This window comes from Molossus molossus, unplaced genomic scaffold (genome assembly GCF_014108415.1).
Source record: "Molossus molossus isolate mMolMol1 unplaced genomic scaffold, mMolMol1.p scaffold_m16_p_5, whole genome shotgun sequence".
In the NCBI taxonomy this organism is placed as follows: domain Eukaryota; kingdom Metazoa; phylum Chordata; class Mammalia; order Chiroptera; family Molossidae; genus Molossus; species Molossus molossus.
Window position 1 is genome coordinate 34,798,053 of NW_023425388.1, and position 20,455 is coordinate 34,818,507.

At 38.2% G+C, this 20,455-nt stretch overlaps 1 protein-coding gene, 1 non-coding gene and 1 pseudogene across 3 annotated transcripts in view; 2 read left to right on the forward strand and 1 right to left on the reverse strand.

Annotated features, from left to right (window-relative positions):
- SERPINI1 (serpin family I member 1) overlaps positions 1-20,455 on the forward strand; it is a 72,958-nt gene that overhangs the window by 16,303 nt on the left and 36,200 nt on the right. Inside the window, exon 2 of one of the 2 annotated variants that reach the window (XM_036243502.1) lies at positions 11,166-11,342. The exons of the other annotated variant lie outside the window; for it this stretch is intronic. The gene's annotated coding sequence lies outside the window, so the exon portion shown is untranslated. The remainder of the gene's footprint in view (positions 1-11,165; positions 11,343-20,455) is intronic. 2 annotated transcript variants of the gene reach the window in all.
- Positions 1,829-5,084, reverse strand: LOC118616914 (annotated as a pseudogene).
- On the forward strand, positions 4,561-4,685 carry LOC118618005. Its single transcript, XR_004956951.1, has one exon. It is a non-coding gene; the product is annotated as a small nucleolar RNA SNORA25 (small nucleolar RNA).

Sequence of the window (20,455 nt, forward strand, 5' to 3'; positions counted from 1 at the left end):
CCATTATCTATGTCCTGTTCAGTCTCTCTCTTAAATAAGAATGTCCACAACCTATTTGCTCCTTTTCTGTCTCAATCACAGTCACCTTAGTCCAGCCACTATATCCTTTTACCTAGGTTGTTGCAATAACCACCCAATGTGTCCTTTAGCCTTCTACTCTAGATTCCTTATAACCCACTCTGTAAATAACTTGTTAAAGGTTCTGCATTTAGGAGAATAGGCAACGTCCTTGGTGCCTCCAAAGCCCTATATGATCTGCCCCTCACCTACTTGACCCAGCCTCCTCTCTCCCTTCAGTTAACCAATTTCTCTCAGCATCTCATGTTCTTACATCTCTTTCCTGCCCTTGGGCCTTCATTTTGACTTCATTTTTTCCATGTATCTGGAATAGCTTCTCTCCTAACACATATATCCTTCAGCTCTCAGCATAAATGACACTTGCTCAAAGAGGCCTTCCCTGATCCCCTCCCCAATCTAAAGTAGGCCTCCTTGATTCTTTCATATAGCACGTTACTATGTTTTCTTCATTGCAGTAACACAGTTTGCATTAGATACTCGTGTGCATTTATTGGATTGATTAAGCTCCATAAGGCAGGGTCCTTGTCTGCTGTGCTCCTAACTGTGCCCAGGGCCCAGGACCTACTGGATGCTATCTGCTTAAAGTGAACAACCGTCTCTCTTGGATGCTGGGGTCTGAAGAAATCCAGATTGTTCAGAAAAGGATGTGATGATGAGGAAACTCAGGAAGTGGGGTTAGTAGAACATGGAACACAGGATAGTCTCAAATGTCATCTTCTTTTTGGGTGAGTTAACTTTTCTGAGCCCTTAGCTTGTAAGCTTCTGAAAGCAGATACTTCGTTTATTTTGTTCACAGCTGTATCACAGACAACTAGACAAGTGCCTGGAATATAGTACGTGCTTAATAAATATTTGTTGAGTGAATGAACTTCTGTTTCCTCTTTTGCCAAGTTCCTTTCTCATGACACAGTGAGGAGTTGAATAAAAGGAAACGTAGAAAGTACTTAGTACATAGCAAGTACTCAATAAATGGTGGAAACCCTAATACCTTTTAGATAAAGTATTATTTATTTATTTATTTATTCATTTATTTTATGCCAGTGAGTCTCAAAACCCCTGGGCCCCCATGAAGATTGAGAATGGGGGTGGGGAGGATGTGTAGTGAGTTGGCTGCATTAGGATAACCACAGCTTTTTGCAAACTACCAAAACTTGTTCCTCATCTTCACTGCCTACTCCATTGTTGTTGTTTTTATCTCTAATAATTGCCAGTTTTAGTCCCCTGACTAAGAGACCCAGAGGTGATTAGAGGTTTACATTGTAAAAGTTATTTCATCAAGAGTTTAGGTGCCCCATTGCCCTTATAAATTGGTTGCAAGTTTTTGGACTCTTATTAAAAGACCTTATTTCTGTCTGTTACATGTGTTCATGAAAAAATACATACAAGCAAAAGAAAACCCACACCACACAGAAATAAGCACAGTTGAGTTTTTGATGTATGTGTGTATATAAACACACGTACATGCACACACACAATTTGGGATTTTATCCTATATGTGTGAGCTGATACTAAATATGCTGCTTTGTAACTTGTTATGTTTTACTTTATAATATGGAATGAACATATTTTCATGCATATGTGTGAAACTTCCCAACTGAAAAATAGACCTGGAGAATGGGTCAAAATGCAAAATCCAGGAAGATGCTGTTATCAAGGAAACTACCTAAAACAAAACTCCACCAGATGATTAAAAGTAAAAAGAAGGTAAAGAAAATGCTAACAGAAAGAAATCAGGGGCCAGATTTTACCATCAGACCCAAAATAAAAGATTCCCAGCCAGACGCAGATGAGGACAGCTGCGTGCATGTCTTTGCCTATGATGCGTGGTCACAAACTTGTTTCTTGCCCTTCTTCTCTCTTCCCTGAGCCTTTCCAACTACACTCCTCTTAGCATCTCCTCTGGGCCCAAATGCCTTATGGGAGTGTCCTCTCTCAGGCCCTGGAGAGGCTGAGTCAGCCGGCTTCTCAGGTTTCCTTCTGCTTCGGGCTTGCACCGTGTTTGGGAGGCCGAGGGCTTCCTCCTGCCTCGTGGGGTTTCTCCTCCGAAGGGTGGTCTTCCTCAGACATTGGCCTGTGCTGTGGTTTTCCTTCATTTTCTTCACAAGACTTTTGCGTGTGGAATATTTCTCTATCATTTCCTTGTTGAATAAATTGCAGGGATTCAGGGGATTTTTCTCCCTCGCCCCTCACTTGATTTATGCTGCTGTGAAAAGACTGAGTCCTGAAAGGATTGGGGGGCACTTTTTCTCCAGCAAGGGGAACCCCCAGAGCGGCTCTTGTTGAATATATTCCTCAGGCGGGCTGAGGCGAAGCTTGAGAAACAGTGTCTAAATCTTGCGAGAACCACTGTCGCTGGAATAACAACTGATACATGTCGCTGGCTGGATATCAGGGAACTGTTGCTATTGTTGGGCAGAAGCAAATATATGAAACTGCAATGATTATACAGCGATGCTGCTGTCTTTCTGTTGGTAAGAATATCATAATGTGCTTGTGGAATGCACCTCTAGGTATATTACTTTGGATTTCATTCTAAATACAGTTGCTAGCCCATTAAAAAAAAAAAAAAAAAAGAGGGAGGAAGGAATAGATTTTTTACTCTCCAAAATCGTGTATTAACCTCCTTTTTTCAAGGGAAATATTTAGACTCTTAATGACTGTGGATGGAAGAGTCTTAGTTATGCCACATTTACCTTTGCTTTATCTCAGTTTAAGAATTTGTGGGCTCTGCAGTCATTTTTATATCAGTTAATTAGGCATGAAATCCAGAAGGGGGAGAGATGAGGGTTGGAATCACCACAGGATGTCCTCAAATCCCAGAAGTAGGGGAAGTGAGAATCCATCAACCAATAGAACCACTCTTTACAGTCAGACCTTGGGCTAGAGACACAAATTCAGCATTGGAATCGATGAAAGTGCTTCTTCAAGCCCTCTACTGGTCTATAATTGTAAAATGTTTACAAGCATTTGGATTGTTTGTGCAATTGAAATATTTAAGCAATTCTGAGTGCCCTACTTCCATGGGGCATATGTTTTCATAAGTTGCAATTTCCAGCATGAAGCTCAGCCTTCTATGCTACATGGAGGCTGTTAAATTTGAACATTTTAAATGTCAATGTAGAATAAGATTAAGGTGTATGACCTGGCCTTAAGGAACTTCACAGTGCAGAATCTGAATTTACACAAATGTGGGACACACTGGGAATGTCACTAACAGAGTACTCCATTAGAAGTAAAACTACTTCTGGTAGAGCTATCTATATTCAAGAAAGGAAGTTAATTGGACATACCCTCGTTATTGGTTTAATTAAAGCAAACTCCCAGGCTTGATTGACTAAGTTCCTTAGTTTTCTCCCACTTCAGAACTTCTGTCTTCCATGGCTGGTCCGCAGGCTCAGCGTGGAGTCCAGGCTTCCTCTCCTTGTTCCTCTCTGCAGCCGCAGTAGCTGCTTGCTGCCTCAGTTCCCATCAGCACTGACCACCCAGTTGGTCACCCTGAATTATTTTCTTCCTTCCCTGCTGTTTACAAACATCTTTGGTGACTCTTCCCTGAAGCCCCAGATAGCTCAGTGAGCCATCCTGTTGTCTGAACTGGTATTTCCAAAGCATATTCATTTAACAAATCCATTTCTTTCCTAACATTAATTTAGATTTTCAACTCTCCTAGTAGGTTACTGTATCCTATTGCTCACTATAAGAATCACACATACAACTCCATATCTACATAAGTTCATCTGTAGGGAGAAAGGGGTACATTTTAATGATGCTATAATTCAGGATGATAGTTTGGAAGCAATTCCTAATTAAGAATTTACTTGGTAGATTCAATATTTTAAAATCAATGTACAAATGAAAATTAGTTCTTGTTTAAAAATAATAACATGATAGTCTTAGACTCCTTCAAACAAGCCCCTTGTGGTATAGCTATACTTGTAAAAAGATCTGTTATTAAGGGGTTAGGAAGGAGGTAACTATAAGCAGCCTTCGGTTATTACTGGAACCTTGTACAATATAGACTAATATCACTGACTCTTCATACTTGGAATTGTAGTAAATATAAAATGTGGATTTGATATTATGGCATAAAGGGTTTTTTTAATATCTTGTTTTTCATCTGGTTTTCACTTTTCTTTTGTGTAATCTCAGATGCTAGTGCTAATGAAATAGTTTACGTTTAGTTTAATAAACCTAAAGCCCGGTATTATTAACTATCAAAACAATTTTCTTAATTAAACTTTCAAATAAGTATATCTGACCATCAGTCCTCAGATAAGGCATCTTTCTCTTTTCAGAAGATGTAGGTACAAGCATATTCCCCTTGTCATTAACATGGCCGTCACAGCGTGAAAGCAGTTTCTAGTCCACCACTACACTTACTTAGATTACTTATTTGATTTCCATTAATCAAAAGAAGAAGAAAAAGCTAAACTACAATATGCAACTAACTGTCTGCCACCGACTTCTAAAATAATGTATTCCTATAGGTCATTTCAAAGAGAGCTTATGGGGCCAAATCCAGGATCTCTTAATGCTGAGACCTAAGATAAAGTTCTCCATAGGATGTATTAGACACTCAGGAGTGCTGTGTTTCCTTAGGAGATATAAGGTGGTAATAATAATAATAATAATAATAATAATAATAATAATGTATTCTGAGTGTCAGCTGACTCTTCATTATGTCAGGAGTCTAAACCACTGTGTGAAAAATAGAGTTGGTGACTGTATGTAAATAAGCTGCAGAATCAGCTCTGTGAGATTCAATATTTAAGCAGCTACAAAAGATTTATTAAAGAGAAAAGAATGTGTCTATTACTGATTAGGATATTTTGAGAGAAAGACACATCAAACAGCCATTTTTAAATAATCTAGTTAGTGGATCACAGTATCAAACGACTTGAGTGCTGGAAAGATCAGAGACCACCTTGCCATGTTCCTGATGAAGCCCAGGGACTTTTCCAAGCCCACCTGCAACACTCCAGCTGTTGAAAAGAACTCAGTTCTACCATACCGCAAGCTCACTAAAGACAGCATTTAACTGTTGCTCATATCCATGGTATTTGCATAATGCTAGGGAATATTAAACATTCAAAGTATGACTCTATGTGATGAAATTATAAGTGATTTTATGAACAAACATGATCATCTGTCTGCTGCACAGGGATTTGTGTTATACAAATCATACTCAAGATTGATTTTATGTGTTTTCAAAAGTTCTCTCTCATTAAAGTAGCCTAAACACTAATGGTCCCTCTTCCTGTCTCTCTTGCACACACGCACACATACACACCATGAAATATAGTTATTGAACTTGAAATTATACTTCTCGCTGGCCTCTGCATATTCTGATTAACCAGTAATATAAATATCCCTAATCACATTTCTTTCCAGATGGCCAAACCTCCAGGCAGAGTATAAATGCCTGGGGTATTCAGTACTCTGAACTTCTATCTCCTCATAGGTCTTTGTTTTTATTTGGAGCTGCTGGTTTCGGGATCCAATGTCCTGTGCCCTTGATACCCCAGACATTTTTTTTAATCCTCACCCGAGGATATTTTTACATTAATCTTCAGATGGAGCTGGAGGGAGAGAAGGAAGAAGAGAGAGAGAGAGAGAGAGAGAGATATTGATTGGTTACCACCGGCACAACCCCAACCAGGGCTGGAGACAAACTGCAACCGAGGTACGTGCCCCTGGCCGGACTTGAACCCAGGGCTCTTTCGTCTGCGGGCGACGCTCTTACCGCTGAGCCATAGCAGCCAGGACTACCCCAGACATTTTTTTCTTCTCCAACTATATATTTTACTTTTTTCTCATATGCCATATATTCAAACAGGCATTTCTTGGAGTGAATTGATTTTTAGCAAGGCATTGATCTTTGTGAGTTGAACCATCTAAAAAGGCCATAGGAAACCTAGGAAAATATGAGAAATAAAATAATGAGAGCAATGGACTATAACTCATAGAATAAAATAAATACCTATGAATCCATGCTCATACAAACAAATGATTTTAATACATAAATAAACGAGAGAGAAGAAATGGCTCTTTCTTTCAGTAGAATTCCAACTGATGAATGTAGAAAGAATGATACAAGTAGAAAAATCAGCATTTAGCAAACACTACAGGATTTGTTGCAGATAAGAATAATCAAGGGATGTTAAAATTAGTGGCCAAAAGTAAAATGAGAAATAAGATATTTGCATAGTCATAATGTATCCACCCACAAGATACTTTTTTAAACATTTCAGGAGACTAAGGAGACATGGCAACTAAATGCATTGTGGGGCCCTTAATAGAGTGGAATAACTGAGAAATTTTGAATAAGGTCTATAGATCAGTTAATAGCATTGTACCAATGTTAATTTCTTGGTTTTGTCATTCTACATCAGTTATAATTAAGATGTTAACACTTGGGAAAAGCAGGTAAAGGGGATGTAACAACTCTGTACTTTTTTCAACCTCTTTGTAAGTCTAAAATTATTTCAGAATTAAACTTTAAAATATTCTATTAATAAAAAGGCCATAACACTTTCTGATATTTGATTGGTCCTTGATAAAAGAAGCCTAAGAAGAAATAGAGAGGGTTTGTTTTTTTTTTTAATTTTTTTTTTCTTCATTGATTTTAGAGAGAGAGGTAGTGAGAGGGAGAAAGAGAGAGAAACATTGATGAGAGAGAACATCGACTGGCCGCCTCCTTCATGTCCCCAACTGGGGATTTGGCCCACAACCCAGGCATGTGTCCTGACTGGGAATCGAACTGGTGACCCTTGGTGCATGGATCTATGCTCAACCACGGAGCCACACAGGCCGGACAAGATAGGGAGGTTTTTATAATGCACACGTGGCACAGGAAATAGATACCAGCCGGTGATCTGCCCGGGCTGCATGTGCTGGAGCCCGGTGTTCATCAGATCCCCTTTCCCCACGGTGGCCCCTGCATTCTCATAACTACTTTACAAGGAAGTTGGAGAAGGTATTATTCGTCCCATTTTGTAGACTTGGTAAGAGAATCTCAGCAAGAGTAAAAGATTTATCATTTAGTGAGTGGTGGGGTTGGAACTCAAGTTCAAGTCTTCCCATTTTTAATCCAGTTTTCATTTATATTCCATAAATGTAGCTATTTCTCTCTGTTTTCTTCTGTTATGTGACAAACATTTATTTAGCATCCTCTAGGCAGGACACTACACTGAGCACCATTTATACAAAAATGGAAGGGACTTTGGAGGGGGGCGGTCTTTAAGGAGGTGAATTTTGAAGAAGCAGCAGAAGTATCCAGGTGACAGAGGTTAGGAATTTAATTCTAAGTAGTGATGGTGGTAACTCAGCCTCTAAAGATGGCAAGAGGACAACAGAATTGGCCTTGACACCCAGCATTCTTGAGGTCCCTTTTACCACTCTGTAAGCATGCAGTGCCCATCTACCGGGAAAGGCCACTTACCGGCTGCTGCTTAAAAGTACACATTACATTTCTTCACATTAACTTTGCTTTGGGGATTGTTTTGGAATCTACTTAAATTCTGCTTCACTAGCAAACTTAAATTAGTCTTGCTGCCTGTACATCTCTGTGATCCAGCTGGTTGGCCTCATCAATTCCTCTGTATGGTGCCATCAATTGGATTTTACCAAAGTTATAGTGATCCTGGCAGGAGAAGGGCCAGCTTCTGGCTGTGGCTGGATAACGAATGTCAGGAGAGGGTGGGCCTGCCTGGCCTTTGAACTCTGAGCATCACACACTGTTCTGGCACAAGGACAGTGGAAGGCAACTGAGCAGAGAATACGTGTGGCCTCCAGTACTCTCACACTATGTCCCTGGATTGGACATACTGCCTCAGCTTACATGTATGAGGTGTCAGCACGAGATTCCTTAGTTCTGGTAGCCTGGGTCCAAATTGTGTGTGTGTGTGTGTGTGTGTGTGTGTGTGTGGTCTTGACTACTTTATAACTCTTACCCTGCTGAAACTCTGTGGATTATTTAAGCATAACAGCTCTCCTGAATATCTAATCTGGCCAAAGATTACATAGTTCAAAATGTCTGTTTGCCTTTCCTTCACTGGGTTCACACGTGCTCAGATTAGCCTGCGATGGGGATCCGTGCAACACCACGGGGTTTTGAAGGCATTAACATTTAAGATTCATTCATCACCATTAACTACAAATAACTGTAGCCAAGTTCAAGGAGAGTAAGACCAGATGATTATTCTCTGTGGGATGGGTAGTCTTGGATCTCTAACTTTAGAGTGCCATTGTTTGGTGGCATATGGAATATATACATCTGTATTTGAGCACGATTTAGTATCAGCACAACAGCTACTCCTGGTGCACAATTTTGCCTGTACAAGAGCCCTCTTCAACCTGACCTACATAGAAAGAAAACAGTGCCTCATAGATGGTGTATTCAGGTGTGATCTTTTATTCTGAGTCTGGCTTCAGACATTCGAATAATAGGCTTTGGGGATCACTGGTTTTGTTATAAAGTTTATCCATTGCAAGACTAGCCACTGAGTTTCAACAGCTTTGAGACTTGAAGATTCTAAATAACAAGCCAAAGTTCAGTGATGGGAATCTCAGTGTGGTAAACCATTCATTGGGCCCAGGTTAAAAACTTTATAGAGCTCTACTTTATGGTTGAGAAATTTTCCCACATTCTCCGTAAATAAAATTAAATTCTCAATTGTATCAGTTTTCAAATGCATTATCAACTGTATCAGTATTAAAACTTTAAGCCATGCTAGCCTTCCAGTTTTGATTGATATAGTAGGGTGGAGGAATAGTAATACCTTTATTATCTCATTTATGTATGTCTTTAAATAGTGTGTTATCATTCAACCAAAATTACTTGTTCTATATTAACCCTCTAATACTTGTATATTCTACTGATGTTCTAATTTTATAAGACATTAGAATGATTTCTGTTGCATCAATGATAGCTCTCACTGCTTATAAAATGTGCTTCGACATACTCAATAATGTCATCTTCAAATTTCCATTGCATTGATTACATCTGGCAGCCCCATATGGTGAAACTTAGTTATGACCCTTTCAATTAAATTACAGTCAGAAACCCACTTCTGGGGTGCACATCTGCAATCTACTAAATTTCTCAGTGACATTCAGAACATGAAATAATTTTGAGGGAATAAATTTGCAATACAAATGGGAGCAGAGGAGAAAGGCCTTCTATCTGTATTAATTTATATTTCAAAATTCATTACTGGTACAGTTTATTTTCCAAGCTAATTCTAACCAAAGATGAGTAACGCCGCTTTGGCAAGAGTATGTGCATAAGATATTTCCATATGTTTATGCAGAAATACCAAGTACAGTGCTTATGTACGAGTAGCATGCAGTGAAAAATATTCCTAAGGCAGGTTCTCTAGCTCCTGCTCCCAGCCTTCTTCTCACCTAATGGCCTTGCATCCTATTTCATGGAGAAAGGGGGATCCGTCAAAAAGTTTCCACAGGCTCCACTACCAGAGGACCCCACTAAAAGCTTCTGTACCCTACACTTGGCCTTTTCTCCTTTTCCTGTGGATGAATTGTCTGCTTCTCCCCAAGGCCAGCCCCTCCGTGCTCAGGTTCTCATCCTCTCTTCCCTACACCACTCCTCAGTGCCCTCCTCCCCTGAACCATCATCCCCCTCTCTCCTGGAGCATCACCCCTAGGAAACAAGCATCCTGTTCTTTCTCTTGCCTGAAGCAAACAAAGAAAACCTCTTGGCTGCTGCCTTCTCTTGGCTACTCCTGATGTCTCTTGTCTTCAAGAATTCTTTGCTCAGTTTCTAGATCCTCTCTCCCTGCCCTTCCTCAGCTCACTCTGATCAGGCCTCCACCCACCATCCTTCTCAACCTCTCATTATGGCAGTGTCGGTTCTGGCTGATGTTTGTACTCCAGATACCCCCCTTCCTCAGGCCTTTGCTCTTGCTAATAACCCCTGGCCTCTGACCCCAGCTATCAGTGACTTGCTTCTTGAAGCCTTTGTTCAAAAACCACCTATGCAGTGAAGCCTGCCTAATCTTTTTATTTCAAATTGCAGTACTCTTCCCATCCCTCATTCTCTTACCCCTTTCGGTGAGTCGTTTTATTTATTGTTTACAGGGTATTGATCACATTCTAAAATACGGTATTACTTATTTCATTTTCTCAATAAACTACAGGGTTTTTTGAGGATTTGAGTGCGTAACAGACAGTATGGAGATAGAGCTCCTCTACAAACAGATGAAATGGCTCTGACAAGGTTAAGGCTGTTGGGGGAGGGGCCTCACCGTGGATCCAGCCCTGATGGACCCTCCACGCACTGTAAACTGTGTGGTCTTAGGCCATCTACCCTCTCCGAGGGCCAGTTTGCTCATCCATAAGTGCAGGCCACATACCTACATCATTCCCTCAGCAAACGTTGAGCCTAGGTCAAGCAGCAGGTGAGGCCCAGCCAGCCCTGAGTGGGACCGTGTGTTTCCTGTCTTTATGGGCCTTGTGGTCTAGGGAGGGGAGGGATATTAAACAGCGATCCTAGAAACAAACATAAACGTGTGAAGTGGTTTGTAACTAGTTCTACTTCCCCATTCACTTCCAACTATCAGGGCCCTGCTTTAACCTGTTCTACTGAGGACATATCCTAGTTAGTATCCTACCAACTTAGGGTCACACTTGATTGCATCGCCTGAAATGTCTTCTAATGTGGGCACAGGGGCCCATGCCTGGAATTTCTGATTTGAGAGGTTGGTGATGTGGCTCCCCCTGCCTGTTCTCCAGCCCCCAGGAAATTCGGGAGCAGAAGTCCCCAGTCTGCACACTGCAAAGTGCTGATTTAGAGAAATCGTTTTATTGTCTTCCTTTTTAATAATAGGCTATAAAAACATTTTAAAATCATGTCATTCCGAAACAAATTATGCTCTCCCAGAAGCCATTTAGTCTAGGACTTGTGCCTCACATTAATGATATTAATGATCCTTAGAGGCTACACACACTATCTAATCCTACCGGACTCTCAATCTTAAAATAACTCACCCCCCCCACACACACCTCTTGTTGCCTAGCAGCTTGACTGCAAAAAACACTTGAAGACTTTTTGAAATGCTATCCATTTCCAGGGCGAAAGAGTGAGGAAGGCAAAGAGAACTACAACCAAGAAGAGAATGGACCACAGAGAGCCTGCCTGCCACAGACACAGCAGAGCCGTGGGCAGATGGTGCGGGCCGCTGCCATGACTGGGCTGTGCAGGCCCAAACACGAGCGCAGTTTCACCCGGTTAACGTGATCATGCCAAGGCAAGTCATGTGGAGATATGACGTGCTTTGCGATAAGGCCATAAGCCCACTAAATTATTTCTTAATAACTAATCGAAAGGCAAGTTATTGATTACCCAATTCAGACTTAATGAAGGCAGGAAAATCTGACTTGTGTGTCCAAAACAAAAGCACACCAATGACAATTATTTGTCTTTTAACTACATGAATCTTACCTTTTGCGGCAGCATGGGTGACCCCGGAAAGTATTATACTGAGTGAAATAAGCCAGTCAGAGAAAGACAAGTACCATGATTTCACTCATATGTAGAATCCAGTGAACAAAATAACAAACAAAATAGAAACAGACTCATAAATACAGAGAACAGAAGCTGTCAGAAGGGAGGGGGGTTGGAGGGCTGGGTGGAAGTGATGGGATTAAGCAGAAAAAATAAAAATGGACTCAGACACAGACCACAGTATGGTGATTAGCAGAGGGAAAGGGGGTGGCCGGAGGTAGAAAAGGGTCAAAGGGAGATAAATGGTGACAGAAGGAGACTTGACTTGGGGTGGTGAGCACACAATACAATATCTGGATGATGTATTATAATTGTACACCTGAAACCTATATAATTTTATTAACCAAAGTCACCCCAATGAATTCAATAAAGATAAAACTACATTAATATAGTTAGCTGAGTCCAAGGAGGAATTTGTTTTTCTGTGTTTGCATTTTCTAGACGACTGAAATGTATCCTGGTAAATACTCCAGGATTTTGTCCTAGGTGATTTATGGTGGTTTACATGGCATATGTTACATACATCCCTCCAGAATCTACCAGAGTAAGTTAATATTTTTGAGATGGTTAAAGGGCATCATCCTCAATATTTAACAGCGGGTGCTCATGCACCAAACCTCACAGAAAATGCCTGCAGGTGGTGGTCCGAGACTTAAGGTCTTATGCCAGATATGCATAGTTTTCATCTGCTGTAAGACCAACATATCTGTGGCTTCTTCCTAAAGTCAGTGTACCTGTCTCTATGAATGCCTTTTTCAAAAATGTTTTATCTTTTAGTTGCTAAAAATGGGAAAACAAAACAAGCATGTATGTTAGGATTACGCATGGAATAAAACAGTCTGGAGTAGGGACCATGGCTTGCCCCTCTGAGTTAAGTGTACAGGCTTCAATACAAAATGTGTATCTTTATGGATTTTTTATTTTGATTTTAAAACACCTTTAATATTTTTGCTTATTCTCATTTTTCAGTTGCATGCGGGGTAAGAGAAGTCATCTAATATTGTGACTTCTGCATAAGTAAGATAGAACTTAGCACCAATCCTAGGAATTGTAGGCACATTCTACCATTTCTAAAGTACAGCTTTTTGGCCCACATCCACTTTTTTCCCACAAGTCAAATTGACTTAAGGTCATTCTCTAATAATAATACAGTTTAGACCTTAATATTACTTTTATCAGTCTGATAACTGACTAGTAGTACCTTGGTGTAATTTTACTGTAATTAATAATTATTAAAAGTTTGACCATATTTTTATGTGTTCAAGAGCTATTTAAAATCTTGTTTGGGCCCGGGCCGGTTTGGCTCAGCGGTTAGAGCATCGGCCTGCGGTCCAGAGAGACCCGGGTTCAGTTCCTGCTAAGGGCACGTACCTCGGTTGCAGTTTGTCCCCGGCCCTGGTGGGGTCGTGTGGGTGGCGACCACTCGATGTGTCCCTTTCACATCAATGTTTCTCTCTCTCTCTCCCTCCCACTCTATCTGAACAAAATATCAAAAAATGTCCTCGGGTGAGGATAAAAAAAAAAAAATTTTTTATAAAATCTTGTTTGGGGAATTATCTATTCATAACCTTTGCTATTTTTCTCTAATGCTTTTGTTGGCTTTATTTATTTATAGAGGTTTAATATAGAGAAGGGAAAATTATCCTCCTGTCTGTAATTTAAGATTTTTCAGTTTTTCATTTGTCTTTTGACTTCACTCATACGATGGTTGCTGTGTAGATTTTTAAATTTTGCGTATAATATCTATTAATCCTTTCTTTAACAGTTCCTATGTTTTGTCATACTTATGCTTTCTCTGTTTCAACACTATATGTGTATGTGTATATAATACACATATAAAATTATATTAATAATGCATATACATATATGTATATAATATACATATATGTATATTACATATGCATGAATATATACACATAACTTGTATATAGGACACACACACACTTATAAATGTATGTTTTTAAATTCTTATGATTTCTCCTGGGAATTTTAAAGTTTTATTTTAAGGTGTAAAGTTTGATCCATCTGGAATTTATTTTGATTTAACGTACAAAGTAATTATCCTCTTTATAGGAACTGAATAATGTCTCTTACTCCATTGATTTTACATGCCAAATTTTACCATATACCAAATTACATTTTCCACCACCTTATTCTAATTATTATAGCTTTTTAATGCATTTTAGTACCTCATCACTGTCCTTTTCCAGAATTTTCCTTACTATTCCATTTCTTATTTTTTCTACATGAATTTTAAAATAGCTTGTATAATTTTTAAAGTTGCTATTTTTACTGAAATTGCATTAAATGTTTAGAATAATATAGGAAGAACTGGCATCTTTATGATATTGAATATTCCTACCTAAGAATAAAGTAAAAATTTCTATTTATTCTGCACCCCCCAATTGCCTTATAATAACATAAATGATTTTTACAGTTTGTTTGTTTCAACCAGCATCCAAATAAAGTACAGGCATTTCACTTTGTTGGTATGTCTCTCATCTCTTTTAAGCCATCTGTCTCCCTGCCTTCCTGACTCTCATTGCCTTTTATTTCTACATTTTATTTGTTGAAACTGAATCAGTTGTCCTGTGGAGTTTCCCACCATCTGGATTGTGCTGATTGTACCCCCATGGTGTTGTTTAACATGTTTATCTGCCCTTATTTCAGGAAAAAATGCTACATAGGAGATGAACAGTCCTAGTCTTTTTGTGTGTATATTCTCAGCAGCATTTCAGTTTTACTTGTGTAGATCTCTTATGTTTCTTTCCAAGTCTCTTCCTAGGGTTTTTAATGATATAACCTCTATGGAGGGCAGTTTGGCAGTATTTATTAAAATTACAAGTACTTGTGTCTTTTGACTTTGCAGTTTAATTTCTAGGAATTTATCCTGCAGAGATAATTGCACACCTGTGAAATGATGCATTTCTGAAATTACTCATGGCCTCATTATTTGTAATAGCAAAAGACTGAAATAATCTAAATTCCCAGTGGTAGGAGACTAGGTAAATTATGGACTATCCATACAGTGAAATGCTGTAAAGCTGATTTTTTTTTTAAATGAGAAAGCTCCTTATGTAATGATAGGGAATCGTTTCTAAGATATGTTGCTAAATGAAGACATGAGGTTGCAAATCAGTATGTATAGAATGCATATTATGTTATTATTTCAGTAAGAAAAGGAGAAATACATATATTGCATATACATACATATATCTAGAAGATTAAACATTAGTTCATTCCACCAAAGAGACATTGGCTGACTAGGGTACAAAAGAGTGTGGGAAAGAGAATCTTCACTACATGCCTTTTCATAGCTTTTGAATTTTGTACTTGGTGAATGTTTTACCTATTTAACTTTTTTTAGTTAAAAAAGTTTGTCTTGTAATGCATTATATAGCAAGTTAAGATCCCAGTTAATACATTTTATGTTTAAAGATATTGTAACACTGTTTGTCATAAATAGAATCACTTGGTAAAGGGAGTTGGATGTCATCTAAACATTAAGAGAGACCTCACCAGTAAGGAAGCCTATCTAAAACTGAGATGGACAACTTTCTCTCTCTCTCTCTGACTCTGTCACACACACACACACACACACACACACACACACACACACACACACACGGTCTTGTAGAGACCAACGAGGGCTGCATGGCAGAGCAAACATAACAAGGGATTTGAAGCCTTCAGACAAAAGTTCAGATCCCCTTTTTATTCCTTAGTAAACTTATGAACATGATAAAATATCTTAAACTGGCTAGCTGCAGTTTCCTAATCTACAAAATGGACTTACCTTCACTTACTTTCTGGCTTCTTACAAAGATCAGCAATGATTTGTATGATGTCTAGATGCCTGGTGCATTATATAATTTCAGCTCTAGAATTCCATGAATTTGTTGGTCCCTGGGGAGAAAATTGAGGTCAAAGGAATATATTTTATAGGAAGAATTTATTTATTTTTGAAACTTAGATATTCCTATCACATTCTTGAATTTTACTAATATTCCCTGCTTTAAGCAACACTAGAAGTGAGAGTGTAGGACAGGTATTCCATCCTGTTTGGGCTGCCTCTCTTGCACTTGTCTCTACCTGAGCTTTGACTCTCATTGTTTTTCTTAGTGGGACTATAAAACTATATTTAAAATATAGATCCGTTACAGCATATAATCTATGAGGTTTATGCTAACCTAATGCCCATTGTTCTGTTATTCTCTGCAGGGCCAGTTATCTGCATTTTTAAAACAAGTTGAGAGAACTATTTAATTTTATTCAATTTCCTTGTAGACAAGTCTCATCTCTAAGACAGGCTCTGACACATATCTTGGCATCATAAATGTATTCTCTGAAATTTCTCTGACACGACTAGCTTTAACTTTTGATAATGTTTAAAACTTATAAGCAGCAACCACAAGATAACAAAACAAAAAACCAACATCCTTGCCTATACTGTGACTTTCCTGGGATCCTTCAGTGAACTAAGGAGAGTAGTGCGCCTTAACAGTGTGCTTGGCAGAGAGTGCTGGTGCTCACACTATGAGATCCATAAAATATCCCTCTCATTTTACCTGTCCAATGATAGGAAACGCTTTGACTTGCTATAAGGAGCTTGATAAAGGACAATAAGGGGCAATTTTCTGTCAATGAGGATTGTTAAACTTGGGAGAGATTCAGAAGAAAATAATTAAATTCATTTCTCTCCACGTCTGTGAAAGTTGGAGTCATTGATTACTGTCTAGAGTAGTTTAACTCTGCTTTGTGGAGAGCAGTATAGTATCCCCTCCCTTTTCTCCCCTATCCAACATTAAAATTGGCTTATTTCCTTGATTTATCTTTCTACGGACTTCCTAAAGGTATTACTATATTTAAATATGGTTCTAAAAATTAAAGGGAAATGTAACCAGAATACTTTTATAGAGCCTTTTTATCTACTTATGCTTTTCTTAGTTACCCACACTCTGCATAAAAATTACAGGTGACCTTTTCAATCATTCTCAGTGATGAACAGAAAGAGGAAACCAAAGTTTCTTTTAGAAATCCCCAATTAGAGTGTGTGTGGCAGGTTTATAAATAGAGCTAACAAGTGGATATTTTTAGGTTAGCATTAATATACTAGTCAATATCAAGAAAATTTTGTATTTGAAGTTTATAGTAACATTAAAAAACAAGCAGTAAAATTATTTTTGACATATTCTTTCTCACTTTCACCTTCCCTATGGTCTGTAGTCCTGCAAAAGACCATTTAAAAAGTAATGTATGCAATTTCATTTCCCCTAGGTACAGTTAGGGTGATCCAAGAGTATTTAGTGTTTTGTTTTGTTTTTTCTTTTAAAGAGAGAGCCACCTGATTTAGGTTACTTTTCTCACTTAAGGAGTTCCTTCTGTCAGTTTCTAGCACTTTTTAACAAGGCTGGGAGAAAAGAATTCTGAGGAAATAATAATAATATAATTTTTTCCAAATTTCTAAATTGGTATGTATTCTTAAAATATGAGATATTGTGACTTCTGAAAATATTGAAACAACTGCATAAAATATAAATGAGCAAAAACAGCATATGAAGGTTCTGTTCTTCAGCCTGGCACACATTAAATGCTCAGTAAGTAGTAGGTTGAAGCATAGGTATAGGCTGATATTTGACCACTTTGACTTGCAAAAATGGCAATTCACAAGATTAGACCTAATATTAATATCCTTTCTTATTTACCTTGGTATCAGAATCCCTTGAGCCTAAACCATCTTACAAAAGAACACTGAGATCTTAGAAATATTATAGTTATTAGCTAAAATAAGAAAATAGCTTTGTGTGGTCTCAATAGACACCACAAAGTGAACCTATGCATTTCATCTCAGGAGGGTTTGGGGATGTCCTCAAACTCTCACACATGATTGTATAAAACCAGGGAAGAGGTTAAAGGTAAAAGAGCAAAATAGCAACAGCTGTGAGGGCTTCGTTTTAATGGAGAAATACAAAATCCAAAAATGAAAGGAAGACGGGACAGAAATGTGACAGGCACCTCTCAGACACCAGAGAGTGTTATTATCGGACAGCCTCTGGAGTCAGAGGGAGAGAGCTGTCCCCATCTCAGTTCTTCTCATGCTTATAGGAATGAATTCAAGTGAGTGACTCCACATGTTTGTGTTGTGATAAAGTAAATTTATTAAAGAAATGAAAGTGAATTTATTTAAAAAATTAAAGCATGAACATTTATTAAAGAAGCAAGTCAAGCAAATTTATACATTTGCCTTATGAAGTGCAGATGGGCTCTCAGCTAATCTAAAGAATGAGTGGGGTGTGGGTTCAAGGCATTATATACCCTCTGTCCATAAGTTTTTTTTAAAAAATTTCTCTGCTAGATATTCTGGTACAGATTAACTCTGAAGGTCTCCTCCCACCCCCACCCCCCTTTTTTATGGCTTTTCTAGAATTTATGAGAAGTGCCTGGTAATTAAATCTCGAGACTGATGGCTATTTGAACAGTAGGATGAGATAAGACTGTATTCTACTTTCCCCCTCCTCTCAGCTCTTTTAACAGCTGCAGGATGATTTGCACTAAGTAGTCTCTGGTTAGTGAGAAGTTGAATAAGGATTTCTTTTGTGAGGAGAGATTTTAACCCTTTGTTCTCAAGATAAGGTCCTGCTACAAGCAGCCTGCAAAGCTTTTTGGCTTTGTTTAATTTTCCTATCTTATTTCTCTATTCCACTTGTCCTGGAATTTTCCTAGCTTTCCATTGTCCTATAACAGAAACACAGTAAATAGAACCCAAATATAATTTAATATAAATTAATATAATATATAATATAACATAATGTAATAATTGATAAAAATACAAATATAAATACTGAATAGCTGGGATACATATACTTTTTATGTGTCTGGCCAACAGCCCTAACTACTGCTCTCCTCTATTAGGATATCATCACATTATAGTAGTCTATTTATAGTGCTCACTATGCATTATCAAGACAAGTTTAAATTGACTTTGAATGCTCTGGAAGTCCTCCTGTGAGAATTATTTTTTCTTTAGGTTTTTGTACACTAAGTAACTTCTCTGAATATTTTACCTCATTTTCCAGCCCTTCAGGATATACTCAAGCTTCAGTGAATGATTGGAGGGTGAGTCAGGCTACTACTAACTCCATTAGCAAAATAATTGAGAAACAGTCTTTACTTCTGGGTAGTTTTAGATTTTTAGGGACATGGCCACATGGCCAACTTTTTAAAACTTTATTTTATACAAATTCCATTTTAATGTTAAAAGATTAGAAAATTCAGTACTTTAAAGCTCTGAATAAAAAGCAATATCTCTTTAAACAATGTAGACCTAATATATGAAGGAAAATATCAGAAAGGCACATATCCTGTGTCATCCTGTTCTGTCAGTATCTCTAGCACTTAGCACAGGATCTGACATGTAGTTGGCAAGAACAAGTATTGAATGAATGAATGAATGAATGAATGAGCGAATGAATGCAATTCTGGGTATTGCATTCACCTTTGAATTTTGTCATTTTTAGCATTTATTGTATCTCATTAAGCACCTTTTACATATAAGAAGTTATTCAGTACAAATGACTGTTTCCTCGCCTTTTAAATGAGGGTCTGGACATGTATTTCTCAAAGGAACATGCTACAGTCTTGTAAACAGCTAAGCACACAGGTTGGGGAAGAGAGCTATTAGTGTAGATTTCTTACAACATTAATGGGTAGGCTAAAACCATTAATGCCTGGCTCAGATCCAAAATGGCCTTGGGCCACACGTGACCTTGATTGATGATAACTCTTTAACAGGTCTCTCTGAAACTACTCACTGACTTTTTCCTTGGGGCTTTTGTGTCACTTGTTTAGCTCTCCTGACAGTGTTCCAAAGGCAATCATTCATTGGCAAGCACAAAGGCTCCAGGATTGTGCCAAACAAATTATTCATTACCATTTTATGGAAAGCTCAAATCACATTTCCACGAGGGATGGGGACCTACCAGCTCACTGGTTCTGGTTAGCATTTCTGTTTTTACCCAGTAGTCACCAGCTTTCACCAAAATAGAGCCTCTTTATCAGTTGAGATCTCTGAAAAAGGGGAATATGTTTCTGAGTAAAACATCTGAGGTAAGGAGACATCTTTTGTGGAGTTTATGCTACTAATTTTGTGTTTTTGTTTTAAACACTTGTATTATGGGCTATGTGGTTAAGAACCAATGTTATGAAGAGTAGATCTGGTTAGCTGTCCTCTAGCCCTGTACTGGCAAACATGGTAACCACTAGCCATATGTGGCTATTTATAGTAATTAAAATAGAATAAATTAAAATTCTTATTTCTCACTTGACTAGCTACATTCCAAGTACCCAAGAGCCACAAGTGGCAAATATACATATGTAATATTTCTATCATCACAGAAAGTTCTGTTGGGCCACATTTTTCTAACTTTTTGAAGAGCGCAAAGTTAATCAAGTATTTTTACTTTTAATTTTAGAAATTTCTTATGGCCTATAGTGGGAAAAGGTTTAACCAGAGATTTGTTTATTCAGCATCTATTAATTTTCCAAGAGGTTATCTTGGCTGTGAAAGGTTTTTGCAGGTTTATAGACCCTACTTCTTACTAGCTGCATCTCAGGGAGGTTAATGGGAAAACTCAAAACCATTTTGGAAGCCTTGGGTACCACCAAAGAAAGAGAAAATTCTAGACAACAATTTATCTTCATCCCAATGAACCTCCTCTTGAACAAGGCTGGGGAATTCAGACAATATATCGTGTATAGCAAAGCACTTTAGAAATTCTAGGGAGTTTTAGCACCACATCTTCCCTTGGTAGTTTTTCAACATTTCCAGCACAGATTAGTTCCTAAAGGAGCAGGCCA